The sequence below is a fragment of the Pavona decussata genome, unplaced genomic scaffold (assembly GCF_977016875.1).
Source record: "Pavona decussata unplaced genomic scaffold, jaPavDecu1.1 SCAFFOLD_201, whole genome shotgun sequence".
NCBI lineage: Eukaryota > Metazoa > Cnidaria > Anthozoa > Scleractinia > Agariciidae > Pavona > Pavona decussata.
This window is the reverse complement of record NW_028145609.1, coordinates 136,320-150,821: the sequence shown is the minus strand read 5'-3', so window position 1 is coordinate 150,821 and position 14,502 is coordinate 136,320. Positions and strand designations below refer to the sequence as shown.

General features: G+C 38.0%; 1 protein-coding gene across 1 annotated transcript in view; it reads right to left on the bottom strand.

Annotated features, from left to right (window-relative positions):
* LOC146461154 (uncharacterized) overlaps positions 1 to 14,502 on the bottom strand; it is a 51,850-nt gene that overhangs the window by 16,563 nt on the left and 20,785 nt on the right. The gene's annotated exons all lie outside the window — the stretch shown is intronic.

Below are 14,502 nucleotides of genomic sequence, written 5' to 3'. Positions count from 1 at the left end.
AGCCCATTTTTATTAAAAATATATATGAGCTTTCGTTGTGACAAACGAAACTGTCCGTAATATCCGTGCCGGACTTCTGTGTTGAGCAGGTTTTTGTAGAGCGGGGCTCCACTATATCAGTATATTATTTTAGTTTATTTGAACTGGGGTGTTGACGGGGTAATCCTACGAATGCTATAACTGGTCTTAAATTAGCACTCAATAATAGAGGTGAAAAGATCTTTTGTTGAGTCCGCATGAAGTTTGGTGTTGATATGTATGTTTAAGTGTGTGTGGCTATTTCCAGGGCTATGTGGCATCAATCAGATTTAGCCTACTTTACGAACAATACCGAGCACCACTAAAAACGCCCTTCCCACGATGAATTGAGAAAGCTGATGGTCGAAGAACGTCAAAAACTATCGTGTATCCATTTCTCACGTATTGTGGCATAATATGGACAATCACTTACCAAACTAGACTGAAACCGATAATTACCATACAGAAAAAAATTGGTGCGGTTAATGACTTTTTTAAAATATCTCGTTCAGCGTCAAATGTATATATTGATTAGAAAAGGACAAATTATGGGAAATTTTCACTAAAATATAGGGGGCTCATATTTGGAATAATTTACCAAATGAATTGAAATCATTACAAGGTTATAATTCTTTTAAGAGAAGCACAAAGGCTTATGTGCAAAATCAAAGTATCTCAGGTTATTAGGTTTTTAGTTTTGTTTTAGGATAAAGCAAGTATTAGAAGTAATCTATCCAGAATTATAATGAATCTTTTTTGAATTCGCCTTGAGGCTGTCACATTTTGGGCATGCCAGACAATTTAAAATATACCTGTCTCTTTGGTTTATTCTTTTATGAATAAATGCGACTTATCTTAATAGATCGCAGCGTGATTTAAAAACACATCAAATACACGATAGTGTTTCAGTACGTTGTTCTTACTGAAAATATAACATGAAAATAAATTACATTTTCGTTAAGAAAAAAAAAGCATGTCGAACTTTCCGTAAATTACACGCTTAACGACTTTGTTTTCGATTAACGGGTGATAAGTTTGTTCCTGTGCCGCAGCTTTTGGCTCTGAGGTTGTCATACTTTCCTTCAAGTCGGGTAGGAAATAATGCAGGTTACAGAGGCTCTGTTTCGAGAGGTAAATTTTCAGCGGAGTGCTTCTTAAAGGTATCAGGACGCTTGTGAAACACGGGCGATAAGATTCTTTTTCATTAAAAAAATTATGATAATACTTTTGCCCTATAACTCCAGATGATTAAGCAGCGCAGTTTAGCTCACAGAAAAGCGACTGAAAAAGCCGGACGAGCAAGGAAAAGTTAAAACAAGTAATTAAGTGGAGTATAGTTGGCGCGTTCAGTATATTGGAGTTCCTATATTCTTGCAGTTATAAGGAATTATTTATTCCAGTAAGGAAGCTTACTTCCGTAAGAGTAAGAATAGCTCTATTTGAAGATTAGATACATTCCAGCTACCGACTTGGAGTTCAGTAAATATAGCAGTTGAGAGTAACCTTTAAAGGAGATTGTTTTGAACTGATTCTTTAAGTGAAGTATTGGAGTTAAAAATACATCTTTCAAGATCATTCAGTAATAAATACAAGAATAATTACGTAATCTCTGTTTAGTGTTTAGTGTTTGGTTCCCACGATTTTCTTACCGTTTTTAAAATAGATTAATTAAAGATACTCCCAAAATTTTGGAACACAGTAGATCGATCGTAAGTACTAGACTTTCAATTTTGGCATGACGATTAACTCATAAGCCTTTTGGGTCTCTTACCTTGTACCTTAATAACAACTTTAGAAGCTGTTCTCGAGGCGTTACCAGACCTCACCATTGATATCAATATTGCAGCTAAAACTAAAGCGGCAATCGCTACCAGGCAGGCAACTAAAACAGCGAAGGCTATAAAGAACATCAGTCGGCGGTCAGCTCTAGTTGATGCCATTATACAGCGTCACTGATTCGAATCATCATAGTTAATAAAGGGCAATGGTTATGAAGCGCCACATTCTTCCTTTGTTTTAGGTTTTTGTTGGCCTTTTTTGCCCTTGAAGGTGTACAAAGGTGACAACGCTCAATAGCACTCCAATTAAGTTGAAAAAACTGATCAATAGAAACATACCTTTAATTTATTCAGTCTGAATGTGCGACCAAAAAACAAAAGGTTGTACACTGTCAGGGAGCTTTCAACCTAAATTGCAGCAACGTTGTTTTTGCTTTTGATTTTTGCCGACTTTCATAACCAGTCTCGGCTACTAACTATGGAATTATGTGAACCAAAATTTCAGTCTCTGGAGGCAGTCTTAAGAAATTTGGTGCACAACTAAAACCTTAAATGAAGGTGCAGCGTCTGCTGAGTTGAATCGTGTAAGCTGCTTGGAAGGGATTCTATCTTTCGTGCAGTTCAACTAAAACAATTAATAACATTGCATGCCAAGCCCTGCTATAGACAATGCTGATGCTCTGCTCAGATGAATTTGCTTGGCAGAAAGTCCATCCTTAATGTAGTTTAGGCACTAGAAATTGTGAATAGCATTGCGTACTAAGCCATGCTGTAACCTACGGACTTGGCGTTCAATATGGCAGTTGAGATAATCCCTCAAAAAGATATTGTTTTGAACTAATTGTTTAAATGAAATTATGGAGTTAAAAAGGCCCCTTTCAAGACCATTGCGTTATAAATACAAGAATAATTATGTAATCTCTGCTTGCGTTGAGATTCAATTGTGTTTTGTGTTTGGTTCCGACGATTTTCTTACCGTTTAATAGATTAATTAAAGATACTCCCAAAATTTTGGAACACGGTAGATTGAACGTAAGTACTAGACTTTCAATTTTGGCATGACGATTAAAATATCGCTTGGTTCACAACTAAAACCTTATATGAAGGTGCAGCTCTGCTGAGGTGAATCGTGTAAGCTGCTTGGAAGGGCTTCTATCTTTCGTGCAGTTCAACAGAACTAAACCCAACTAATAACATTGCATGCCAAGCCCTGCTATAGACAATGCTGATGTTCTGCTCAAGTGAATTTGCTTGGCAGGGAGTCCATTTTTAATGTAGTTTCCGGGCACTAGAAATTGTTAATAGCATTGCGTAGTCAGCCCTGCTGTATCCTTTACTAATGGCTGATGCCGTTCTTAGTTTATTAGCCACAACTGTTTCCAAAGACTATATGAAATAATGCGAAAAAACATAAAGAATTACATTCTTGGCCAGAGGCTCGATTTTAGAGCAGCATGTTAGGAGAAATTTAGTCTGGAGCTCATTTTCAACCTGGCAATAAATTCATTTACATCTCAAGGGCAGTTACCATGCTCACGCTCAGCAATTAGGGAAAAGGTACGGTTAGACCGTTTCCATTAATTTTATCAACAAACTACTCCCCTCCTTCGCCAAACTCATATTCCAGTGACTTTGAAAGGTATGCTTCACTCCTCTTCGTTTGTATCCAAGGCAGGAAAATGACATATGAATTCGAAAACCCGACTTGTAAGCACTGTACGAAGGTAGAGGAACGTTTTTGGACATATGTAAAAGGCAAAGTCACATGATATCTCATGATATTCCGAGCGGGTTATTGCGAAAAAATGTCCACAACCCACCCAGGGGTGGCTTTTTAACTAAATTTTCGTTAAACAGAAAATATCATCTCGAACCGGTTTTAACAAATTGCACACTTGACGACTTTGTTTCGATTTACCGGTGATAAGTTGGTTTCTGTTCGGAAGGTTTTGGTTCTGAGCTCGTCGTACACTCCTTCAAGTTGAGTAAGAAATAATGCAGGTTACAAATGCTTTAATGTTTCGAGGAGTAAATATAATTCGAACGGAGTGGAAAGGTACCAGGACGCTTGCGAAAACCAGGCTGTAGGATTGTGATTCAACAAAATAATTCTATTATTCGTAATTTTGTCACATTAATCTGTGCTTTAGCTTACAGAGATGCCATATTGAAGTACGTAATGAAAACAACTTGGAAAAGCCGAGAAAAGTATTTATTAGTCTATCACTTTGCTAGCCAAACAGGAAAAACAATGTGACAACATGTTACGTTAATTAGTAATAAACTGCATTATTAATTGTTCAGTTTCCATTTTTGTATTTTAAGCCTGATATCAAAAGAAAGGAAAGATAAGACCACAGCAATTAGCCGGTCTGATTAATGAACTTGAACGATGAGCCGCGCTAGACAGATAGCAGTCGGGCCCGTTGTTGTCCTATTGTTTCGTCAGTTGTGTAATGAATCTTTTTTAAATTCGCCTAAGGCTCTCACATTTTAGGCATGCTACACAATTCACAATATTCCTGTCTCTTTGGTTTATTGGTTTATGAATAAATACGACTTATCTTAATAGACCGGGCGCAGTGCGATTTAAAAACACATTAATTACACACAACATTGTAGGCCAAGCCCCGCTATAGACAATGCTGATGGTCTGCTCAGGTGAATTTCCCTAGACAGACAGCCCATCTTTAACCTTAGTTCAGGCACTAGAAATGGTTAATGGCATTGCATGCTAAGTCCTAATACTAATGGCTAATGTTCTGCTTTGTTGAACAGCCAGGACTACTTAGAAAAGACTATATAAAGCTGAAATGCGAAAATGGTATAAAGAATAACATGCGTAGTCTGAGGCTCGATTTTAGATTAGATTTTCTAAGCCCTGTTGAAACCTTTACTAATGGCTGATGCCGTTCAAAGTTTAACAGCCACAACTGTTACACACTGTTTGCAAAGACTATAATGCGAAATACCATAAAGAATTACATACTTGGCCTGAGGCTCGAGCACCATGTAGAGAGAAATTTAGTCTGGAGCTCATTAATTTTTCGGCTTGGCAATAAAATTATTTTCATCTCTAGAGCAGTAAACATGGCCACGCTCAGCAATTAAGGGAAAGCTACGGTTGAATTTTTTCCATATTGTCAACAAATTACTGCGCTCTTTCGCCAAATATATGCTTTACTCCTCTTCATTTGTGCCCAAGGCATGAATTGAGATATGAATTCAAGAATCCAACTGGTAAGTTCTGTAGGAACGAACAGGAACGTGTTCAATTTTCGTCCGTTGAACAATTGTGTAAAAGTGGAAAATCACATGATATCTCATCATGTTATTATTCAATACATTGTAACACTGCCCAAACATGGTCTTGGTAAACTCAATATTTTCCGCACATAACAGATATCCTGCGATATACGTAATTTCGTGTGTCGGGAAGAAAAATGGCACAGCGCTTTCAAAAAGTAACGACCTCCCAAGTACACCAAATTATGAATAACGCTGTTTCATAACGCATACTGAAGGCAACCAAGTTTCCTGTCAAAAACTTTCTTTCAACATTAAGAAATGCAGAGCGGTAACGTATGAGCGCTCTTTTTTTATTCGCTGTAGTCCCATTTGGAATGTACTACCTGACAACTTAGGTGGAAAGAGATTCCCACTTCAATCTTTCAAAAGAATGCTGATGGAATACCTTATTCGTGCTAATTTTCGCGGGCACTTAATTTCGCGAATTTGGAACACGAATATTTCGCGAGCATTAATTTTCGCGATTTTGCAAAAAATGATAAATTTAGGGCATTTAATTTCGCGAAAATCGACAAAAGACAGACTTAGAAAACCGTTCTTTATTGAATGATCACTTAAATAACGATTGATTTACAATCATGATTTGCAATTACGTAATAGAAATAGCGTTGATAATCAGACAAATCAAGCAAATACTGCAAATCAATCAAATGCTACTGCAATATGGTACTTAATAAAAGTCAATGTACAAGTCAATTGTAAAAATATGATTATAATTACCTATGCCACAAAGTTCGATGGCTGCACGAAAGATGTTTCGAAAGAGCTACATGTACAAGAAGAAGAAATGAGTGGTTCGGATGAAGAAAGTGCTTAAGTAGAAGATAAATAGACTGATGACAATTACCATGTAGCTAGAAACGCAGTTAATCATTGATTAAAGCAATTATAGAAGTGTATTAAATTTCGAGTGTTTAATTTTCGTGTATCCTAACTTTAGCGAGTCTTTAATTTCGCGATTTTTCACAAATCGTGAAAATCGCGAAATTAAAGCCTCGCGAGAATTAGTACGAATAAGGTATTACAATGCTCTCTCTAATTTTGATCAAGACGATATTTGATCGTGGAGGACTATCTGCCCTAAATGCAACGCCGCTCGTAGTTTGATACGGCAGCCGTCGTGTTGTTTCTAGTCTTTTTTTGTGTAATTATTGTATGTGTTCCCCATGTTTTATGTATTTTTTTTATATTACTCTAAAATAAATGTAAGGGGACCACTGTAATTGGCTCTTGCTGTGGTGGCTCCCCTGCTTGAGTATCTTCTGTATATTTACTTCATGCTCAATAAAAATAAACAAGGCAATGAGGTAAGGCGTCTTATTATTTGTCGAGTCGCTCAGTAGAACTATTAAATTTGTATTTTGCAAATATTGCTTACGTAGAGGTCTTTGACTCTAATCACGGAGACAATTTCCAGTCGAGTATCGGTATTGATTCAGTGACTTTTACTTCTCTGTAACTGATCAGGATTAATTTTCGCTTTTCTTTTATGATGGCACTAAACTTTACTCAAAAGTAGATGTAGAAAGTAAGCGAAAACAAGCTAAATAAAGAGATTTGAAGTTATTCTCGAGTTTTAAAATCCGATCGAAATGACAATTTCCGAAGTTAAAACCGCCGCATTAGAGACTGCTAGCACTAGTGAGTTGTGATGTCGACCCGGTATCTCGATAACAAGCACACAACGCAGTGAGTCGGAGTGAATTCTACGCGAGCTGTTTGGGCTTCGGGCCATTTTTTTAGCCCAAAAACTGTACACTGACTCCGAATCCGAGCAAAGCTACAACTCAGATGATTCAGAATTTAACTACAACCCCGGCTACGTGATTGACGCGACGATCAAGCACGTAAAATAGGAATGGAAGGCCTACACAACTCCTACTCGCATGTTTAGCTCTTCTATCTCAGTATTTTGATCAATTTAGCTTCTTGTATGTTTACAGTGGGTTGGCATGACGATTTGAAGGATTTGTATGATATTCATTGACCAAAACCATGTGCTTAACTGTAGCATGTTTTGTATTTTGATCTCAGAGGACATTTGTGAGTACAGCTTGTAGTTGGGATTTAAACCGTGTGTTAATCTTTAACCTCCGAAAGCGACCGCCATTGTTGTTATCTTTGTTAGGATTTGAACTGTGTAATTACATCTTTATCTTACAGTTTTTGTATTGCCGCGCCCGCCCGTTTGTTTTTGTGGCAAAATGTTGTGTCTCTGATTATTGCTATTTGTCTTTTGATCCTTTCTTTAGTATTGTTGATTTCTTCGAAAGCTATGCCGCGTTAAATTGGGAGCCTTACATACAAGTCTGTTTAGTTACGGCTTCGTTTTTTTATCGCCTCGCTTCGCTCCCGCTCTGAGGTCTGTGTTGCGGGACAGCAGGAGCTTGCTATTTTCTAAATATTTGAAATATTTCGGTTTTAAAGAATATTTTACTGTAGCTAATGGAAGCGTAAATAAGCAACATTTTTTTTTTGAACTAGAGGCTTACCTTTTGTCAACGAAACCACCATATCACTGCAAAAATTTTACTTCGCGACAACATGCGGACCGCTGAGGAAAGAACTCTTAGGATTGCATTTTTCGTGGCGTAAATATAAGCTTGTTCAGTTGATATTTTTATCATTTTTAAACTGTTTATTAACTGAAATTGGTCTGGTAGTAAGAGAAGTAAAACCGCACAACGATTGGAAAACCGTTGCGTGTGTTATTTTTCAAAATATTTCGATTTCCAGGTAAGAAAAGCCGACCTTTTGAAGCAGCATTTCGAACATGTCCGAATCGACCGACATGTTCGATTGACTTTTAGCTTCGTTCTTCACAGACAGATTCAAGACTGAAGCTTTTTTAAAAAGAATGATGCGTTCTTTATGGAAAGCCTACTCCAAAATTTACACACGTAGAATTAAGAAAGAAAAAGAACTAGCTTAATCATGTCACTGTGGCCCTTCATCCGCTTGCCAACAGACAGCAGTCTCAGAAGTAAAAGACTCCATTCGCCTCTTCGCATTCTTGAGAGTCTAGACCAATTATAAATTAAAATAAGTTTACTATTTCAGTAGTTTTGTTTTGGCTGTACCTATAAGCTTAAATAAAAGATAGAAACGTTTCTTACCGCTCGTTCGCAGCGATGTTTGGCACTAGTTGAAATCAGTACACCTGGACTTGTGGTCACCGCTTTAGCATGGACAGTTGGCGTCACATTTATACCGATATCTCGTTTCAATCTTGGGATGACTGACTTGTTACTCTTACTTACTTACTTACTTATCCTCTTTGGGCCCACGTGGACTCTTAAGGCCGGGACTTGTTACTCACTTCATCAATAAATCAGAATGGACGCATGAAGTCGTCATTCGTGAAGTGCTTGGAGCATATTGACGAGTTTACGGGTCAACTCCCATTTAGCCCGCTTTCGTTTCATGTAATCGATCCGCTTCTTTCTGCAGTTCCATGCTTCATCATTATCGAACAGTATAGCGTGCAGAACTATACGCTTCTACATATCTGAGAAGGCAGCATATTCACCTACCACATACCTTCCTGGCACAGTCCAAGTTTAGTACAGAGAATGTAGTGACAAATGAGCAAATGCTCTGTGGCCGAGATACCGGGTCGACGTCACAAACTTGTTAGTTTTTTGTATTCAATATGGCGGTAAACGGGATATTTGGGGGGATTTTGTCGTCCGATAAAAACAAAACGAAACATGAAACACGGTTTATTTCTTCGTAAAGCGTCTCAGACATGTATTAATTTCGAAATTCATTAAAACTGTGTAAGGGTGATAGGCACTTTAAATACATCGCATCACAGTAGGCTAAATAGGCTAATACTGTATGCAGTGTTAGAAAAGTACTATCAGAATAATTGCGTTCGACGTTCGGCCGAATTGAACATAATCTGGCGCAATCTTTGGTTCCTTCTGTTATTAAGTGGATATACATTTTGTCGTTCGCGTCGTTCGGGCGCTATTTCAACGCCATCTTAAATTACGCCATAATTGTACTTATACTCGTGCTAGTATATCAACGAGTCAAGGTTTCGTCTCTCTCTCTCTCTCTCTCTCTCTCTCTCTCTCTCTCTCTCTCTCTCTCTCTCTCTCTCTCTCTCTCTCTCTCTCTCTCCTTTTTTGTTGTTGCTGTTGTTGTTGTCTGTTTGCGCGTATCTTTTGTGAATGGCCGCGTTAGATCTGGGTACAAGGCGATGCACGCTTTGCACTCCGTGGTTCACTGCTTCGCAGTTTTGCATGGAGAAGCGACACATTTTGGGTTTTGTTTAATGGTACTGTTCATGTAAGTGTCTGCCCAGATAGACTTTTACCAAAGCGAGGAGCTAGTGGATGACTCAAATCATCATTTAAGCTACTGGCGCTCTCAATGTTTGAGCGCTCGCTTCTGCGATTTAACATCACGAAAAATTTATACAGGTTTGATTTTGAATTTTTACTTAAATAATATTCTTGTTGACCTATTCATCACATTCCTAACAGTTTTCATGAAATTTTCGAAACACGAGCTCCGCACTTGCCGATAATATCGCTTCAAAATTGACTCACAATTCTTTTAAATCGTTGGCCCTTTGGCATTTCGACTGGTTTTCTTTGTACTTTCATTGATGACAGGCGGTAACTATGTAATTAATCTTACGTAAACAAACATATGTCCTCAATTTCGAATTCGAAACTAGTGTATTTTTGTTCCATAATAAAGGGGTGTTGCCATTTTTAGCGGAGCCCTGCGCGCGCGTAGCCTCATAGTTTAGAAATATTGGTAACCCGTGGATGAGAAAATTTTGGTTTGGTTATTACGTCACTTTTGTCCGTTCGACCGTCTCTCCGTGTGCAATCCCACAATGCTAATGTGCCCGTGTTTGTTACGCGGGAAGTTGCACATGCAGCGAAATGCGTTGAGAAAAACAACAGAAATGCTAAACAACACAAAATACAAAGTCAATATTCATATATATTCGTTGGATATTTCGAACGTGGAAAGTGGAGAAAGAGAGGGAGAGAGAAAGAACATAAAAAAGCTGAGAGTTCAACGTGGAAGAGAGCGACGGATAGCAAGTTCTTGAGCAGGCTGGCCGTAAAAGTAAGTTAATTAACGAAGTCTCACATTTGCCTCATCACCCGCTCTTGATCAGTTATGGTAACTTTCAAACTCTAAAATAGCTTTACTGTAGAGACTTTCATCGCTTTGATACCACCAATATTCGAGGAGGAGTAAATTTTTGAAAATTTTGTTTTGTGGCCGTGTTTTTTTCATTCGCACCGCACGACTCTCATGTGTTTTATGTGAAATAATTCTACCAAACACCAAAGAGTATTTTTCGGTATTCTCCTTTTCTTAACGTTTATTTGGAGACTAGAATTATTACTATAGGAGCAGAATAAACCTAGTATTTAATTTCCAAACATTTTTCGCCGGGCCGCTTACTTGCTCTCGCAAAAATTATTGTGTTTAAGCTTACGTAATTCGACGGCCGTTTACAAATCATTTGTAAACGAAAATGCTTTCTTCCAGGGAACAATCGAGAAATTTTCGTTATGTTACGTGTTTCAAGCTTTACACAGACACTCTAATTGTTTAATTCTCGATACCACCGATATTCATGTAGACATTAATTTTTGAACATTTTTGTTTCGTGGCCGTGTTTTTTCATTCGCACCGCACGGCTCTCATGTGTTTGTAAACACTCACAAGTTTCAAAGCTCTGAAATAATTCTACCAAACGCCAAATAGTATTTTTCTGTATTCTACTATTTTAAACGTTTATTTAGAGGTTTTAATTATTACTATAGGAGCAGAATTGACCCAGTATTTAATTTCCAAACATTTTTCCCCGGGCCGCTGACTTGCCCTCGCAAAAAATATTATCATGACGTGTAATTCGACGGCCGTTTACAAATCATTTGTAAACGAAAATGCCTTCTTCCTGGCAAAAATAGATAATTTCTCTTTTTGTTACGTGTTTCAAGCTTTACACAGATACTTTAAACGTTTTGATACCACCAATATTCGCAAAGAACTTAGTTTTTGAACATTTGTTTTGGAGCCGTGTACATGCAAATAATGCATTTGCGCCGCTCTGCTTACATGCACTTGGACTGTACAAACACGCACAAGTTTTTAAACACGTTTAAATATTTCGGGCCACAACCAGGTGTTAAAGTATTAAAATTTTTGTAAAGGCCAGAATTGTCTTAGCAGAAGCAATATTGACTGAGTTATGATTTTTCAAACATTTTTATCCTGGCGCCAATTATTAACAACGCTGCAAACTGGAACATTATGAACAAAAACAATCGCTCCGCACGTGTACTTTAGATTTTGGTACATTTCTTTGCCGTCCTCCTTAAAACAACAACGTGAAATGGCCTAATTCAAGCTTTACAAATATACTTCAATTGTTTCGATAAGACAAATGTCCGTGGAGAAACTAATTCTTGAACATTTCGTTTCGGGGCAGTTTTGTTCCCACCGCACGGCTCTCATTCAGTTGTATATACACTTAAAGATCTCTGCCAAGCAGCAATGAGTGATTTCCTTGTGTTCTTTGTTTTCTATGTGTTTTTTTTTTATTTCAGTTGGAGCAACATTGACTGAGTTGTGAATTTTACACATGTAATGAAGAAAGAATATAAGTTTAAATCAGGAGTAAACTAACAACGATAAAGCTGAATGTTAAATTGTTCACCTGAGCTGTGAAGCTTCTTACCGCTTGAAAATCCGCGAAAATAGATCGATAAAAGTAGGAAACGGTGGATCCAAAGAAGGAACTTACGGAGTAATTTCTTTCGCTGAATTTGACTTGCTCCTTTCTCCCATCATAAGGACACTGTTATGCTCGGTTATTATTCGTTGTAAGAAGAAGTAGCGAGGTGAAAGCGCTTGGTCGTCATGACTGATTTAAGTTTCTCAGCCAAACATATATCAATCCGATGCAAGTTTTAAGTTTTGGCACAAATAAGCTATTGCTGTTTCTTGTAAGAGACACGAAACTTGACCTTTAGGAATTTCCTTTCTAGCCGCGGCACTTGATTTCAATGTATTTTTGGTACAAACAAGTTGGCTTAAAGAGTCGAACTACAAAGATCCTCAAAGAACTCGTTGTTTTTTGGACACAAAATGGAGAAACCAACAGAATGTAGAACCGGCGTGCTCGGCTAATGAGGAACGAGTATTTTCGCCGCTCGACTCATCAGGAGTATCAAGTTATTTTGCCCTCGACGAATGGAAAATTGAGAAAAAAATGTCCTCTGTTACAACAAATCAGCATTCAGTAATTTTGCTCTCTGTATTACATTGTTATTGTTGATCACAGGTCACCAAAGCGTGATGTAAGAGTTTGTATGGCGTTAAAATTAAATCGAAAATTAGACAACAATATTCCCACAAAAATTATAATAAAGTCTGAAAAAGCTTACCCGGTGTGCTTTGCTCTGTTTTCAAGGCTTCTCAGTGCTTTCAAACGCCTTTTTGAGCGGTTTATCTCTCAGCAGCTGGTCCACGTGCATCACTGTATTACGTTAATGACAAGGTTGCAAACTTGAAGTCGAATTTGAAGGTAATTTAACCCGTCATTTGAGGAGAGCACTTCGAAAACCTCGTTAAAATTTGCTTGAAACTTAAGCACACGCTTACCCTACCATATGCCAATTTTAACGCCGTACAAACTCTTATATCACGCTTTGGTGACCTGTGTTGTTGATCGACAGTTTTCTGCAAGAGATAATACTAAGGGTCGCCAGTTGTCGTTTGTAAGACAAAAACTATTTTTCTCCCTCCCCTTTCCTCCCCTCCCACTCCACCATATGGATTCCTTTAATTGTTTTGCCCCTTTAGCCCCATTCTCTCTCAAACGTTTATTAACGGCACAACGAACTCGCTTCGAATTCGGCGCGCTCTTAGCTTTTTGTTTGGCTTCCCGAAGCGAACTTTTCCTGAGGACATCATTAAGTCCAGTGAGGGAAGAAGTCTTACGAGTGCAGCGTCCTGCCTCGTCTAATATGCTCCTTACCTAGTTCTCTTTTGAGCTAAACGGGTAATTTTCAGTTACTCAGGCAGAGACTAATATAAGAGTTACATATTGTGAGCTTTGCTTGAGGAGGTGACAGTCTTTGGAAAGTAGGTCTTAGGGATGATTTTTAGTCGGTCAGTTTTGACCCGGGCAAAGACTTAGTTTTTTTTTCTAGTTGAAAACCGCTGTAAATATTTCCCGTTCAAATTTTTCTACATCCGGGACTTAGAGTAAAATGGCGAAACAAGAGCAAGAAATGCCAAGGATTTTCTCTTCAAAAAAGGTGAGTTTGAAAGGCTATTCGATTATTTTTCGCCCTTATAACTGTAGCGTTGTTAGGCAAGTGATTGATTAGTCGAGAAGTGCGATTTTGGGTCGGATTTCCGGTCTCGAGTGTCATAGATAATTTCCAGATGTTCGTTAGGCGTGATTCGCGATGCAGCTTGAATTTAGCATGAACATGCAAAATCAATTTGAAACACTCTCTTGCTCTGATTAAGCCGATTCTGTGTTAGAAAGCTAAACTTGAGCGCTAAAAAGACCGGCTTTTGAGTGAGATTTTCTGAGTACGTAGGCGCCGAAAAAAGTTATTGCCAGACTTGTTTTGTCAACACATAGGCTGATTCATGTCAGTCTAAATGTCAGCGTTATGTCTAATTTCAAAGACAAACGTTCTGTAGTATTCTTTGACCTTGCTTTCTTGCGATGAGCCCTAATTAAAGTCTTGTTCTGGACTAGCATATTCCATCAGCCTAGAAAGTTTCAGAATGTGCTTAATTGCTGGGGGTATGTTCTTACAAATCCAAACAGATCTGTCTGGATTTAAGAGAACATACCCTCAGAAATCTCCAATTTTTGTTAACTTTTCTTAACATATAATTTTTTTCGCATTTCTCATCGAATTTGAGGAGATATAATACAAGGGGTACCAGTAGTCGTTTGTAAGACAAAAACTATTTTTCTCCCTCCCTCCCTCCCTCCCCCAACTCCCCCATATGGACTCCTTTAATTGTTTTGCTCAGCTAGCCCCAATCTCTCTCAAACGTTTATAAACGGCACAATTGGGTCATTTCTCAATTTCCCCCAGCCTTCATGACGGTAATATATTTCTTTTCTGAGGTATAAATAATGAAATAACTAATGCGTTTAATACTGAATAATCAAACTCAAAATTGACAGGAATGAAAGCATTTATTGCAGTTAAAAAGGTTGGTCAAACTTTTTATTTGTTGACCAACTACAAAACACCTCCCAGATTTCTAGTTAAACAATAAAGTTTCTGTCGAAAGGCTATCGGGTATAAATTGCTTACGGAAATGTTAGATCTAGTAAAGGGACCTAAGCTTTCTTTAAAACGGTTGTTCTAGTTCACAG